Here is a 13437-nt window from a genome sequence, read left to right as displayed (position 1 = left end):
TCCATGGGTCTCTTGCATTTATGCATGTGCAATTTTAAAGATAATGTTTTTGTCCAGGGCAAAGTTTGGAGAGGTTTATTAGTAGCCCTTTTAGAAGACAGTACTTTCCTATAAGTATGCAGTTCCTCCAGTCTGGTGACAAACCCACTGCATTGCAGCACCCTTCTGACAGCTCCACTTTGCCTGGGGGAATTTACTCAAGCTGCTTTGGTGCTTTGAGTAATAAAGTCCTTTATCACGGGATCAGGCATCTGGTGCCTTCTGCCAACTTCTCTGAAACTTCATTAGCTTGCAAGTTGGGTAAAATATTAGATCCTTTATAGATCCTGACAATGTATCTCTTCCTTAGAGAAAGGGCTACTCAGGAAAGTTCCTATCATGAAGATAGATACAGAGAAAACTTTGAAAACCACATTCTGCAGATCTCACTCCCTAAACTTAGTATTTCAAATTATGTTTCAAGAATAAAAAACTCGGATGAGATGACCCTGGAGTTTTTAGAATAAAAGTAATGATAATTTGTCTACATGAATCAGTTTATTTGGTTTGAACAATAGCATTTTATGAAAATGTAATGCAGACAAAAAATTTTAAATACTTTTCTTTCAGAAAATATTTCATTATCCTGTAAAATAGCTGTTTCTGGATTGAATTTTATGTAGTAGGCATTGTTATTGTGAGGTGCTATTCCTCAAAACAACCCTATGTGGCATGTACTATTGTTAATCTTATTTTGTTAATGCAATAAGTACAGTAGCAAATTGTATTTCATTTGCCTATGGTTGTGCAGTAGAAAAGTAGAGATTAGAACCCATGCAGTTTGGCAACAGAACATGATCTCTTAGTGCATTTCTCCTTCTCTGCCTATCTCCAACTAGTATTTCAGATTTAATAAAAATTATTTATTATTTACACAGGAAAAGAAGAAAGGATTTAAAGAATAGAAAATGACAGTAGAAAAAATATTTAGAGAAATAGGAAGATGCATTGTTCTGACCAAGTTTAACCAATTTAGTCACTTCTTTTACAGAGCATACATGCTTTCTGGTGACCACAAGTCTTACATGATTATGTTCACTTATGGGTTTCTTCTGAATCATGGTGGTGTTGGTCTTATCATAAGTTTAGATATTCAATTAACACAATTACTAGTACATTATAAACACTAAATTAATTCTGGTTCTCTTCCCCATCTATTGCCACCATCATTTTTTTCTTTCTATATTAACAGAGAGTGGGGATACAGAAAGGAGAAATAAGAGTATATATCTTACTGCCTCAGCAAACTTTAGTTGCAGTCAGAGCCTACCTCTTTCATATAAGTCAATTTATACTAAATACCACAAAAAAATACCTGTCAGCTAATAAAAACCAACATCAATGGAGTTTACTTTTTGTCACCAAGAAGATTCATTTACATAGTAGAATTCATTTATTCAACAATGATTTATTGGACACATATAAAGTAATGCTATTTTAGATGGGCAAAAGTCTAGCAATGGGAGGTGACAGATGTCCATGCCCTTGAAGACCTTACATTCAAGCAAGGAGAAAAGACAATAGTGAATAAAGATAATACAAAGATGAGGCAGTGTATGAGAAGATGGTAAGGGCTACTATATAAAAATGGAAACTAAAGCAAAATTAAGTAGAGAGAGAAGACAGAATAGGTTGCAGTACTTAAGAGTGATGAAGGTTAGCCTCATTATAAAGGTGAGATTTGAGCAAAACCTTAAAGGACATGAGCAAGTTAGACATGTAGGTATGAGTTGGAAGAGTATTCTAGGCAGCACTAGAGCTCAGGTCCTAAAGCAGAAGCCTGCCTAACCTGTCTGAGTACAGTAAGGAGGGCAGTGAATCTGGAGTAGATGAAACCATAGGTCAGAGCAGTTACAGAGCAGAGAGATTGGAGCAGACCATAGGAGTCTTATAGACCACTTTGAAGACTTTCCTCCAAGATCTGGATGGGAGGGAGCTGCAGGTTGGAACCTAAATGGGACATGATCTGACTTCATCTGGAAAGGGTTACCCTTTCAGCTATGTTGATAATAGAATGAGACAAGGAGATCTTTTAGCAATCTGTTGATATTCTAGAGTTGATGGTGATTTATCAGTGTAGCAGTTGAGATGGTGAGAAGTGGTAAGATTACTGTTCTATTTTAAGGTAAAACTGCAGGATTTATAGGTGTTTTCAGATTTGCTCTTTAATGACATGGTAAAACCTGTAGATGGCACTATTTGGTATGTGCCCAAGTAATAATACTAGACATGTTAAATTTGAGATTAGGTAAAGAGGTCAGGTATGGTGTTGATCTTAGAGGATACTAGAGCTTGACTGTCAATGCTGCCTACCAACCTCCTCGTATCTGCATCTTAATGGATTGTGTTATTCTCCACTGCATATATAGAAACTGTAGAGAAATGATAACTAACTACTTTTTAAGGAGTGGGAGGTTTATTCCAAAATGACTCTAATGGGAAGACTAATTGTTAATGCTACTAGTGAAAGAGAAGGGTGCCTGAGAAATTAATACTTCTTTGGTATCACTAAAAATTAATTACTTTAAATTAATTAATTGATGTGACCCATGAAATTAATAAATAATAGAAATAACTTTATAACTTAATGCATTGAAGATAACAGTCAATTGCATGTGTAAAATAATTGTGGGCAGCTCCTGAATCTATTTAGCACTTGAGAAGTGTACAGAAGGTATCTCAGTCAGTTCAGGTGACCAGAACAAAATACCACAATCTGGGTAGCTTAAATAACAGGAATTTATACCCTATGTAAATTTATGATTACACAAATGGTATGCCTTTACTCCATGTACAGAGAAACAACATGTATCCCATTTGTTTACAATTAAAAAAAAAACAGTAAAAAAAAAAAAAGAAGAAGAACAGGAACTTATTTCTCACTGTTCTGGAAACTGGAAGCTTAAGATCAAGGTGCTTGCAGGGTCAGTGCCTGGCAATGACTCAGTTCTTGGGTTGCAGATACCTGCCTTCTTCCTGTGTTCTAACATCACCTTGTGCTTGGTAAGTGAGGATCCAGAGAGAGGAGGCAAGTTAATTTCTATTGGTTCTCTTCTTACAAGGGCATTCATTCCATCAAAAGGACCCCATTCTTATGACTTCATTAGACCAAATTACCTCTTAAGGTCCCCATCTCTAAATCCTATCACATTAGGAGTCTGTGTTTAAACAAAAGAATTTGTGCGCTGGTTGCAGTGGCTCATTCCTGTAATCGCAGCAACTCAGGAGGCAGAGGCAGGAGGATCGAAAGTTCAAAGCCAACCTTGGCAACTTAGCAAGGACCTAAGCAACTTAACCAGACCCTGTCTCTAAATAAAAATATAAAAAAGGCTGAGGATGTGGCTCAGTGGTTGAGCACCCCTGGATTCAATCTCCCATACCAAAAAAAATAATAATAATTTGTGGAGAGATACAATTCAGTCCACAGCACACAAAATCTGAAAGGTGAAGAAGAATAGACACTTTGTCATAATGTCCTCTGTTTTGATGCCACCATGGATCCACCCTAGTATTTATTTATCTGTACCATGCTAAAATGTATTACATGAATTTATTGAATTGAAATACATGCAATAATTATCAAACTTGCTCCAGAAATTATTCATTGTGTTTTAACACGGAATAATGAAGGATTATATACGTACTATTTGCATAATGCATAAGAATATGACAGTATAAAATGAAGTCATTTTATTTCATTTATAAAATGACATTTTAGTATAAACCCACAGTAGTTTTCATTAACTACCTAAAGGTTACTGTCCAACAGTAAAGACAGAGAGAAAAGAATAAACTTTTTAAATAAAACAAAAATGAATACTCTTCACCATTTATTACCTTGACCAATCAAATGACAAAATGACCTTTCTTTAACTAAGCTTAACCAAGTTTTCTATTTTTGTTTCTAGTAATTTAAAGTAGTCTTTTGGCAGAAGCACAAACTTTACAGTAATGTAATAAATAGTGCACATATGAAAAGCATCCACAGAGCTCTTTGAAAGGTTCCTGATCATATATATCCTTACTTTATTATTGATCCCTATTAAGCAATTTGTATTAAATGAAATCTTCTTGAGAAATGTTGATCACAATATGTGTCCACAACTAATACCCAATAAGAGCAGAAACACTATAGCTACTATCCTCGATAAAGTAATATGTTATTCAGGCAACATTGGAAAATTGTCTTATCTAAAAATTTAAATCAGTTGCATGCTCATGAATATTGTTTAGATTACATAAACATAATATGGTTCAATAAATTCAGAAAACTAACTTTAGAAATATATAAACTAAATGTCAACTGAATACCTTTTTGTTGATGCTTAATGCTTTTATTAGTAACTTGCTTAAGTATAATGTGAATTAAGTGAGAGAACTCCTATTACAAAAATTAAAAATAGTTTCATTAAAAAAGAAAAATGGCCCAGTTTTTCAGTAGATTTTAGACTGGATGAAAGCTGAGATCAACACATTTCCATATTAATCCTCAGGTGTTTTTTTTATGTGTAAAATAAGACACTCCCAACTTTCTAAAACTATTTGTGCAAATAAGACTTGTAATAAGAAAGACCAAATTACAATCTGTTTATTCACATAGCACATGATGTCTTTCACAGACAGTTTTGCACATTATCACATTTGATCTTCACAACAATCTTGGGAAATAAATAGCATCAATTGTATTTTGAGAGGAAACTAATATAGTAATAAGTTGCATCATTAAGATGGACACAGACCAAAACAATTGCAAAATGTTTTTCAAACAAAACATCACATGTTTTTCAAGCAAAATAATGACCCACAGTGCTTCTGCAGTTTTGAATGGATGAATGAGTGAACAAGTAAAGTCCCATTCTTAGAGCTTTTGAAGTTATTTAAAATCTGAGAATTAACTGATGTAACACTTAATATTTTCCATAATTAGAAAATGAATCAAAATAAAAAGAACAAACTTGGTACTCTTTCTTTTAAAGTCCCTGAAGGTCACAATTATGATGTGTACTGACATAGATGAAGATTTGTCAGTTATGGTGCCAGGAGAACCCAGAGTGGGTGCAACAAGTCCAGTAAATTCATCCCCTGAGATCCACTCAACCAAGCTCACTTTGGACACTGGTCTTACTTTCTGGTCTTTAAACATAATGTTTAGCTGCTGCCACTTCCACCAAAAAAGTAGCAGACGGCACACTTGAAACACACCAATGAAAGGGTTGTAATACAGTCATTATTCACAAAGTTATCCACATAGGTAAGAGACACCAATAAGGGATAATAAAGCATCCTCTTGCAAACAACAATGAGGCACCATACCACCCTTAGGCTGAGGGTGCAAAAGAAGGATGCAGAAACCCAGATAAAGTCGCTATATGAAGAACATCCCTGACATATGACCTTTAGTGGAGAGATGCATGCTGAGCCAGATGATATAAAGTTGAGGGAATAACTTCCAAAACCTCACCCTTCTTGTGATTTTGATCTCCTACCAATGCTTCTATCAGCTAAACCTGATCAGAAACCAGAGGAAAAGGAAGTTCACCAATGCAGTCAATAAAGGTCAATCTCTTAGGACATAGAGCAATGTAGAGAAGGACGGAGAACAGATCTTCAAGGGCAATTGAAAAATATCAACTATATTAAAGAAAAAGTAAGTTCTGAAACTTACCCTTTCAATTTAACAACTTTTCAATGAGAGTCTCAACATATGTAATTATTCTGTAAGGAAAGAAAAGATTCAAATAAATTGCATAAGGTAATATTTATAGAATGATTATATTAAATAGTGCATCTGTTTTCAATTCAATCAAAACACATGACTGAGCAACTAGGCTGTCTAGGACAGAGAGAAAAAAAACCTATTCAGCTACCATTGGATTACAGGCCACGTATTATAAGAGAACTAGGCAACCAGCCCAGGAGAAAGGGAGGAGAAGGGAGGGTGTTACCTAGCAACAGAATCTTTATGCAAGAGTTTCCCCATAAATTGTCTAATAAATCATAGTTAATGATATCCAAAAATATAATTAAATGAAAAGAAGGTACAAAAAGGGTTCAGTTGGAACATAGGAGGAAAACATTAGGTATAAGAATAAGATAAAATAATAATTTATATTAAATTTCCTATGTAAAATATTTCTCTGTACATTATTTTAAATAAATCTGTCCATTAGTTGAGAAATGTTTTGAAGAAAATAAGACTGATATCTATTGGAAAGACATGTGCCTAAAATCTGTATATCAGATTTTAACCACATCATATAGATAAAAAATTAGTACCAATGCCAAAGTTGAAACAAATTTTCTTTACTCACACTGATTATTTTAAACTTCATTAATACAAATTTCATTAATTCACATACACAGTCTGATTTCAAGAGAATATGTTAATTGATTCTAGTTATTCTCTTGATGGAACTGTGCAATAAGCATATTATGGATTGAAACTGACTCCAACTTTATTGACTGTGAGACATTAGCAAGTATAAAGCAACTCAGTTTGAATCTCAGATTCTCCTGTGCAAATGGAGATATTCCCCACTAGATCAATAAATTTTCCCCATTAGAGCAATTAATTTAGATTAGGCTTCTTCTGGTATATCAAGTTTCTCTAGGACCATATCTGTCCCTCTGTCCCTCTTCCTCCATCCTTAGGACAGGAGGGAAGCCCCCTTCTCAACCCTTGATTCAGCAATATCCCACCTTCACAAATAATGCAGGCAATTCCCACTTGATCACTCTGGTTCTAATTGGGGTACTTAATCACTATAACTGGAAGGTGGGGTATTTTGATTAGATTAAATCAATCTGATCAGAGTCCTATAATTTTCCTTTTCTATGGAAAAGGGATTCCCCAAAGAAAGGCTAGGAGCAGTTTTACCGAAACCAAAAAGAATGACTACTTAGCAGGAGAAAATGAAAGACTCACTCAGAGAATAACAGATCTGAGATTAAATGTTGTAACATGTAGAAAATTATGGAAAAGAATAAATAAAGATCTTTATTTTCCTTCTGTTCCTAGCACATGTTGGGCATTTGATATTCACTCATTCACTAAATATTCATTGAGTGCTGCCTATGTGCTAGGCTCTACTGCTGATGAGAGGATTCACAAAGGATGAAGATATGTTTTCTGGCATTGTGGAGCTTACAGCTTACTAGAAATGGCTGATATGTCAAAAAGAAGTTTCAACCAAGTAAGTCAAGTGCTGTACCTATAGGAAGCCCAGGACACCATGGGATCACATAAGGAGGTCAGGGAGGTATAAGGTGGGCATAGCCCTATAGAGTCTCAATGCATGTTACCCTGTGCCCTAGATATAGATGCTTCCCCTCTTATCCTCTGGCTCTGTAGCAGAAGTACCATGGGCCCTGAGCAGCTTAATTTAAAATGAATTTCTTTCCAAGATTGGACAGAGTATTAGCACAGATAATGTTATAAAAAAAAAACACTTTAAATTATAGTTGTGGGAAGCCACTAAAATATAGATTACTTAACTTTTCTATTAACTGCCAAAGAATCCTATAATTGTACATAGTTACAATTTTGCTTAATTGATGTCAGCTTAATCCCTTCTAATGCAGTTAAGATTTGATAAAGCTCCACAAGGTGGCAGCAGAGGAAGCTTCATGTACCGGTAGTTGTACAGAGAAAGCTCAGGAAGAAAGTCTCAGAAGGGGATCCCACTTCCTACCTTTCTGATAAGGCTTGAGTACAACCAAAATAAGGATTTGACTTTGAGTGCTTTGTGTCCACCAAGTCTTCAGAGAAAACACCTTGTTATTTAGATTTCTGTGAATATCATGAACCGTAGTTAGTTCTTGGCCCCATCAGAGAAATTTGTTCAACCTACAGAATTCTTTTTTTTTTTGTGAGACAAGTTTCAGGGTTTATTTGTTTTGTTTTGTCTTGTTTTTTTGGTAAGGTTCATTTTAGGTGTTTAATAATATAAAATGTTACTATAACTTAATTCTTAAGGAACAGCATGCATCACATTTATGAGCATATAAGCAGTTTTTTTGAAATAACTAAAGCAGTTCTGAGGCATATACTAGATATCACTCACAGTCTGTGCCTGCAACCTTATTTACTTTTGCCTTTCTATTAAAACCATAAATCATTCATCTTGAAGTACCTTTTAATTGATTCATTGGTTGATTGTATTTTTCAGAGCCAGGAACTGAACTCAAGGCCTCACACGTGCTGAGCACATGCTCTGCCACTGAGCTACACCTCCAGGCCCCAGAGTATTACTAAGTAGATCATTTGAAGCAATAAAATAATTCGAACAACTTTGTCACTAAAAAGAGAAAAATCTTTCTCATAGTGTAAATACTTCCTCACTGAGGGTTTTCCTGCCTTTAAGGGAGAAAACAATGAGCAAAATGAGATCATCTGTGCTGAAGAAGTTCTAAAAATTCGACCGATTTCTAAGGATTAGGAAGAACTATACAAGCTCTGAGAGCTGCTAAATTTTTGTACTCTCAATACAAATACCCACATAAGCAAACACATCACATACATATTAATTAGGGAGACAGAGAATAAAAAATTTAATTCCTTTAGGAGTAATTAGGAAATATTTTTATAATTCAGTATAATTTCACATTGTGAAATATGGCATAATTTGTGACCTCAATAAATAAATACACCATCTCTTCACTCATTTACCAACATTATCCATCCATTCTCTCATGTACCACAATAGCAAAGCAATATCATTGAAACCCCTCTCCCTCACTCTACAAAATGGTACACAGGTTTCGGAGCCTGTGGGTAAAGCAAGCTTCCTGTCCTGAACCCATCTGACTACTTGTCAAGTGTGTGTGTGTGTGTGTGTGTGTGTGTGTGTGTGTGTGTGAAAGAGACAGGGGTGGGGTCCAGGGGGAGGTAGTCCAAGAAGGCTCTGATACAATATTTCTATTTTTGTAAAACTTCTTTATACATCATGTTTTGATCTTTCTATACAGAGATTTTCAAACACCTTTTCAAAAATACATAAGAGTATTTCTGAAATACCCCAAAGTCTTCAAAACTGAGAGAGAGAGATATGCTTTCTTTGGAATAGGGGGCATGGCCCAAAGCTTCACCAGCTGAGTTTCTGTTCATCACCCTATAAGGTATCATTAAGGTACACTGAGTCTTCTCAGTTTGAACACTGTTCATCTTGCAACAAAAATAACTACATTATTTTTGTATGGAAGTTGAATTTCATGATAACATCAATAACTACCCTCTTTGTGGTTAGTAAAAGTATTAAAAACTACAATTACATACCCTAACAAGACAGCTCTTTGAATTATATGATTTGGTTCTTCTTCTCTCCCTGTCCCTTTGCTAAACCTATAGGTCGAAGAACTACAAAGGGGGTAGGTAACAATAAGGTATGAGGTAAGCAGACATTGTTCCAAAGTAACTGAATCATATTCCTTGTACTTGCTTCTTATTCTCCAGTTTATAGGCATTAGGTGACTTTTCAGTTTAATTATATGCAATCCATTTTTTTGCATTCCATTCTTTTCCAAATGCTAGATACAAATTTGTACTCTGAAGAGTCCAAAGTGCTACTACCATGAATCTACATATTTTATATAATATATGATAGGCTTTATGTGTTCTAAGCAAATATGTGACATTGTCCAGGTCAATGGACTTGGCAGATGAATGTTCCAAACTACAGCATATTCCTTAATAAATTTCTGAAAATACAAGGCCATTTAAGTCATAGCCTTAGCCAAGCTGAATTATAAATAATTCAGGAATATATTTACAATATACAACCTAGTTTTTCAAATAACCCTGGTTAGGCTCAGTGTGTATATGTTTGTGTTTATGTGTTTGCCTACACATAGTTTTTCTCAGTCTGTTACCGATGAGAACAAAATACATACTGGGTGATTTATATAGAACAGACATCTACTGCATCATAGTTCTGGAGGACAAAAAGTCCCAGATCAAGATGCTGGCAACTTCTGTGTTGGTGAGGCCCCAATTTCTACTTTCAAGATAGTGCCTTGAATGGTGGTTCTAATATGTTGGATAGAAGGGCAAAAGAGAATGAACTCGATTTCTCATGCCCTTTTATAAGAGCATAGATCCCACATATGAAGGCAAAACCCCTGTGGCCTAATCAACTCCTAAAGGCCTATCTCTAAACATTGTTTCACCAGGGGACGCAGTATCAACCTGAAAACTGGAGAGGATACAAGTATCCAAACCACAGCACAGTTGATAATCATTACTCATGGATTTCCTATTTGTGAATTCAGTTACTTGCTGAACTTTATTTGTAACCCCCAAATCAATATTTCTGGTATTTTTCCAGTCATTTGCAAACATGTATAGAAAAATAAAACATTGAATCACCCGCCCCACGTGCTTCCAGCTGAGGTCAAATAAGGCAATGTTCTGCCTTTTTGTTTCTGCTCTCACACTACAGCAAGTGTCCTTTTAGTAGTTGTGTGTGTGTGTGTGTGTGTGTGTGTGTGTGTACACGTGTGCATATATATGTTTTGTTGGTGTTCGACTGTTTGAGATGCCCTTCAATAGTGGTGAAGTACTGTCTAATGTTCCTAAACATAGAAAGGATTTCATGTACCTTACAGAGAAAATAAATATGTTAGATAAATTTTGTTCAGGCATAAGTTATAGCATTGTTGGTCATGAATAATTCACTGTTAAAGAATCAACAATATATATTAAATAAGACATCTTTAAACAGAAATAAACACAAGGCAAGGTAAAAGGCTCAAAAGAATTTCCCCTGAGAAGCTCAGTATTCACAAAGAACTACTTGGCACAATGGTACAGAACATAACTCCCACCATTGAGCATCATATTCTCCATTGGCCCTAGGCTAGCAGAGTCTCTAATCCCTAGTTCTCACCTCAGACTAGACAGTGTGATCACAAGTGGGTTTGAAGGGAAAATTAACTGACATTAAAGTTTCAAATCATAGCGATCATTATGCAAGGGTCAAACATCTTTCCATGTGAGGCTATTCTAAAGATGGGGCTGAGAAAAAATTTCCTATAATGGCATCTGGCTCACTTTGCCACTACGAAAATGGAATTATGTATGCTGTTTGGTGCTTCCTGTTGGGGATACTCTTCAAGGGCAATGTGTATATTCAGGAAGGTAAAGAAACAGAAAAACAAATTTTCTAGAATTCTTTGGGTTGTTGGGGGCTATGCCGCGCAGACTACACCAGGATGGTGCCTGGCAGCCAGCCAGAGGTTGCTTTGATCACATGGGCGGTGAGGAGGTTGATTAACATAAGCACACCCAGGTGATTTGTCATTAGCCGTATCCAATTAAGTCCACGCACACAACGCTTGCACAGGTGTTTCCAAGTGCTCCTGATGCCTGCTCTTTTTGACCTTTACCATGATTGGGCAGCTAGCTCCTCGCCTAATCTTTGCATAATTGGCATTAGACCTACCCTTCACCTCCTAGAGGGGATACAAGCCGGCTCACCGAGAGCGCCGGTGTTCCAGGTTTGAGGCCCAAGGCCCAGGTTCGAGGTTGGAGGTTCCAGGTTCAAGGTTCCAGTTCCTGGGTTTCCTGATTCATCAATAAACTGTTCTGAATTTAAGAGCCTCACTACTCTTTTGTCCCCGGCACCAAATTGACTCTGCTGGACGGCGTCATTGGGTCATCATGTTATTTTAATATTCCAATAAAATGCATGAAGATCCTGTAGCATTGCCTTACTCTCAAAAATCAGAATATTTGTTCCTTGTCATTAAAAATAGTTGAACATGAACTGGGAACGATGCCTGTAACTTAGCTACTAGGGAGACTGAGATAGGAGGATTGCAAGTTTGAGGCCAGCCTGAGCAACTTAGCAAGACCGTGTCTCAAAATAAAAAATGGAAAGGACTGGAAAGTAGCTCAGTAGTAGAACACATGCCTAGCATGTGCAAGGCCCTGGTTTCAACCTCCAATAATGAAAAAAAAAAAAAAAAAAGAAAATTTGAACACAGACTCCTACGAATGTAGTTGCATTTATTTAAAAAGCACTTACATGTACAACTATATAATATTATAAAATATAACCAAAACTAAAAAGTAAGGAATCAGGTGAATGAAATAAGAATTTTTGAATGTGATTTATATGATCTAGTGCATTAATGATAAACAATAATTTAGAGTTTAAAATGTTTCATTTTTAAAATTTTTTAGTTTAATTTTTGTTATTTAGCAGTTTATAAATTTGTGTCAGTGTTTCACAATATTTTATTTCAATACCTCATTGTATAGCCCTCCTATTCCTATTCCTACTTGGAGACTATCAGTTGTAAAATGAGCACGAGTGGAGTAAAACATATTTAACAACTTGCAGGAAGCAAGTTGGGCAGGAAGCAATTAAAACCTCCACTTCTTAATCAAAATGGACACAGGTTGGAACTTCTAACCCCACAGTGATCATTGCAGGATAAAGAAAATGGCAGTCTAATTACATTTGCCTAGAAGTTGCTCTTAAGCATTTTTATTTATTTATTTATTTACTTATTTATTTGGTATTGGGGATTGAACTCAGAGGTGCTTTACCACTGAGCCACTTTCTCAGCTCTTTCGGTTTTTATTTTGAGACAGGGTCTCACTACGTCACTTAGGGTCTTGCTACATTTAACCTTGTGATCTTCCTGCCTCCGCCTCACAAGTCACTGGGATTACATTTGTGCACCACTGTGCCCAGCCAGCATTTAAAATAAAATAAAAGAAACAAAATCTATGCCTTTGAGGTGAAGGCACCATTTTAACAAAAACACATGAAAGGAATTGTTTTCAAAAGACTTAAGCTCTAGGGGAAGCATTTAAAAACTGGATGTTTGGAAAACTGTCCATCCATTGAAATATGATATGTTTGTCAAAACTGTTATGTAAAAACAAAAACAAAAACAAAACAAAACAAAAAACCAACTTTTATATGTGAACACTGGAAACTACAACTTTAATTGAAGTTGTAGAAGTAACTAGGAAATGATTATCAAAATCAAGTAAACTTGGATAAAACTCTTTTTTACCCTATTACAGGACCACTAATGTTTTGAAATATAAAGTTATAAGAGCATCATTTAATAAACATTCCTGCTAAATTAGCCTATCAGTTTCTTGCAAAAAAAAAAAAAAAAAAAAAAAAAAAGGATGCTGAGTATAGACTTAGTTAAATGGCTGCTTATTATATACAAAATTAAATCATTTCCTTTATAGAATGTACATTGAAGACTGGTATAATCTCTTTCCTGTGATTTCTGTAAGCATATTGGGCTGTAGTTGCTTACTAGGCATATAACATTTCAGGTCTAGTGATAATGCTATATAGTCCATCCTTAGAGGAGAATAACTTTATGATATGGTACTGGCCTCATTATTTTATGACTAAAGTATATTAGGTG

The sequence above is a fragment of the Sciurus carolinensis genome, chromosome 3 (assembly GCF_902686445.1).
Source record: "Sciurus carolinensis chromosome 3, mSciCar1.2, whole genome shotgun sequence".
In the NCBI taxonomy this organism is placed as follows: domain Eukaryota; kingdom Metazoa; phylum Chordata; class Mammalia; order Rodentia; family Sciuridae; genus Sciurus; species Sciurus carolinensis.
The sequence above is the reverse complement of the archived record's forward strand: the minus strand, read 5'-3'. Positions refer to the sequence as shown.